This window comes from Oryx dammah, unplaced genomic scaffold, assembly GCF_014754425.2.
Source record: "Oryx dammah isolate SB20612 unplaced genomic scaffold, SCBI_Odam_1.1 HiC_scaffold_16, whole genome shotgun sequence".
NCBI lineage: Eukaryota > Metazoa > Chordata > Mammalia > Artiodactyla > Bovidae > Oryx > Oryx dammah.
In genome coordinates, this window is record NW_024070200.1 from 33,508,736 (window position 1) to 33,512,684 (window position 3,949).

Here is a 3,949-nt window from a genome sequence, read left to right on the forward strand (position 1 = left end):
GTTTTGAAAATTTCCAGAAGACATCATCTAGTAGCCAATCAGACAATAGAAGCAGGAAGAATGACAAAGCTCTTCAATAAACAAAACAGAGTCTCTCCAAACTTTACATGATAAATACAGTTGACCACAAGGAAGATTTCATTGTCCTTGTGTTCCCTACTTATTTAGTAAACTCTTAGAGAAAACTTTTCTAGCTACACTCTTCTAGCTCTTATGTGTGCAAGAGAAGGTACTGAAGAAGCACCCTTGCCCACAGTAGTATGAAGTAGTTATTGCTGGTAACCATTTTTAGGACAACCTATTGTGGCATGTTGTGAACATTAAAGTTTGTTTGGATTCATAAATTAAACTTTTTCTTTCCTTCCCTTGTTGCAGCAGAAGTTTGTTTAAAGTTTAGTGTTTTTTGCCTTCAAGGAGAAGGAAATTATTTTCTGATTCACTTTGGTTACAAAGTCTCGGCACAATCTGTTGCAAAGGAATGGTGAGGTATTATGGGAAAGGCAAAAAAGAAAGGATCAAAGTACTTAAACAAAATATCTTAGACAAAAGCAGAGAGGAAAGGAGCTTCCTTGTCAACCTAGAAAGAGGTTCTGCCTGGCCGAGGAAAAGGAAAAGAGAGAGAATGAGGAAGAGCTGTTATGACAGATGTAGAAAATCCAGGGTGGATGCCTGAGTGGGTGCCTGTTTTACAAGCATGACTGGTAGGGAGCATTTGTATCTTCCTGACAGACACGGTATGGGCATCCAGAAGCTGTCTGGGAACTAGATCAACACAGTGGACCGCTCAGCCACCCCGTGCACCAACTGTCAGACTGGAGTACTTTCTGTTGTTTCTGGAGAGAATTTCTCTTTACTTCTAAGCAACAACTTGCCCAGAGATAGCCCAGCTGGGGTGATGCTCATCCAGGTCCACAGATATGTTAAGTCTCCACTAAAATAAATCTTTGAGAACCAACCCCTCTCCCCGTTCTCCACAGGCACCACTAGGACCCTGATCACCTGAGGTTTCAAGACAAAGAAGCACGAGGTCATGACATACAGGAAGGCAGCCATGGATGGAACCAAACAGAAATCTACTTGAGCCTAAGGCAATGATCTCGCCTCTTGAAGAAAATAAATTATTGAATTTCACAAATAGTTCAGCCCATTTGTCAGGACAGAAGAGCTAGCTGGGGTTTGAGAACAGGCAATGTTTATTTGTTGTGCATGCCTCCACTGGAAACTCACTTATATGGAAACTTATATGACCCTATTAGGTGAAGCCATATAAAATCTTCAAATGCTTCACCATTTTTAGTCTACTAAAATGGCAATTTTATGTTGTCTAACAGTCATAGACTCTGGGGACTTGGAAGCCAGTTAGCAATGGAATTTCTATATAAGACAACAGAATTTCTATATAAGACTTAGAAGTGTTATTTTGGTGGAGGGTGGAGACATGTAAGAAACTTACCGGGAAGCTTCATTTGCTTAGCACACATACTGTTTATACTTAGTTCACACATTTACTTGGAATGCTCCCCTCCCACTCTTCTCACCTAGCCATCCTTGCCACTTGATCCCAGTCAATGATCCCAGTCATTCCTTCTATCACATACATAACGAAAAAAATATATATATATGTGAAAGTGTTTTTAGGATTTTGCTGTAGAGGTTTTATTTTCTTTCAGTTCACCTCTTCCTGTACCACAGTGACTTTCATTATCACACCAAGATATGAGATTCCCAAATCAGCATATACGTTCCACGTTGCTGGTCAGTCTCTCAGTTGTGTCCGACTCTGCAACCCCATGGAATGCAGCATGCCAGGCTTCCCTGTCCTTCACTTTATCCTGGAGTTTGCTCAGATTCATACCCTTGGAGTCAATGATGTCATCCAACCATCTCATCCTCTGTTGCTCCCTTTTCTTCCTGCCCTCAATCTTTCCCGGTATCAGGGTAGTTCCCAGTTAGTTGGTTCTGAGCATCAAGTGATCAAACCATTGCAGCTTTAGCTTCAGCATCAGGCCTTCCAATGAATATCAAGGGTTGATTTCCTTTAGGATGGACTGGTTAGATCTTACTGTCCAAGAGTCTTCTCCAGCGTTCAAAAGCATCAGTTTTCCAGTGCTCAAACTTCTTTATGGTGCAGCTCTCACATCCATACATGACTACTGAAAAAACCATAGCTTTGACTAGACAGACCTTTGTTGGCAAAGTGATATCTCTGCTTCTAATATGCTGTCTAGGTTTGTCATAGCTTTCCTCCCAAGGAGCAAGCATTTTTTAATTTCATGGCTGCAAGCACCATCTGCAGTGATTTTGGAGCCCAGCGTTTCTCATGATGTACTCTGCATATAAGTTAAATAAGCAGGGTGATAATATACAGCCTTATGTACTCCTTTCCCAATTTTGAACCAGTCCATTGTTCTATGTCCGGTTCTAACTGTTGCTTCTTGACCTGCATACAGGTTTCTCAGGAGGCAGGTAAGGTGGTCTGGTATTCCCATCTCTTTCAGAATTTTCCACAGTTTGTTGTGACCCACACAAAGTCTTTAGCATAGTCAATGAAGCAGAAGTAGATGTTTTCTGGAATTCCCTTGGTTTTTCTATGATCCAATGGATATTGGCAATTTGATCTCTGGTTCCTCTGCCTTTTCTAAATCCAGCTTGTACATCTGAAAGTTCTCAATTCACATTACTGTTGGAGCCTAACTTGAATGATTCAGAGCATTACCTTGCTAGCATGTGAAATGAGTGCAATTGTGCGGTAAACATTCTTTGGCATTGCCCTTCTTTGGGATTGAAATGAGGCCTGACCTTTCTTCCTCAAACATTCCTCCAAGCTTAAATATGCATACATATATATACATATATATGTATATGTATATCACTAAGGCCAATATGTCCCATTCCAAACTCTCCAGTTTCTCACTTATTCAAAAGAGAGTAGTTTAATTCAAGCTCCATTACATGGCTCCCAAGTTCATTTTTCTGAGCTTGGCATCTCCCACTGAGTACTCTGACAGCTCACATCACTCCTCTCCTAGTCACCCATGTGTGTGAACTTCATTCAGGTCACTTCCTCTCCCATCAGCCCCTGTGCCTTGTTACCAAGTCCTGAATCACTCTAATTTCATAAATCTCTCATTTCTTTTCAATAATTCAGCAATAGTAAGTGCTTTATATGCCCCATTCTCTCCCTGACCATTCCTTTCTATCTGTTTCCTCCCCTAAATGCTGAGTTCAGGCCCATATTGCATCCCACAGTCTTGCTTTCTATTAGACCATGCCCTCATTGCTGCCAAATTAGTATTTTCATCATTTTTATATTTTGTGAATCTAATCCAAGATGAATGACTCTTTAGCAAATAAGATGGAAAAAAAAAGAGAAAGAAAAATGGAAACTGCCATGAGGCTGGTCACTGAAAGCAAGATAGAACCTCACAGATATGGAGAAAATTATGGTGTCCATAGTTTTTCAAGAGGATGGCAGGTTCAGTCATGATTCGGGCATGGACAGAGCCAGAATTTCCAGGAGGGAAAGTTAGGTTCTCATTAGAAATAAAAATGGGAGTGATAGGTAACTCCCAGGGGTCATAGAGGGTGGCCAAGGCTAAGGTTCACTGGATTTAGGGGTAGACACCCTGACACTGTTGTAATATTACTTGTTTTTTATGTAGTCTGGTATGAGAACTTGAGCAGGATGTGTTTCAAGGGAGGAAGTTACATAGGTCTAGTTTTCTGGAACTAGGGAAATAATTCAGAGACTGATAAATGTACTATTTCTCTACCCCCTACACATTTGCTTACTTTTTATTGTCTTTAATTATCAATGAAATCCTCACTGTGTCCTTCAGCTTATCTTTCTAGCCCAGCCTTTGACAGCTCTCTTAAGTATACCTAGTAATCCATCCAATCTTGAAATGGCCACACTTTTCTAATTCATGGTTTCCTCTCCCTGAAATGC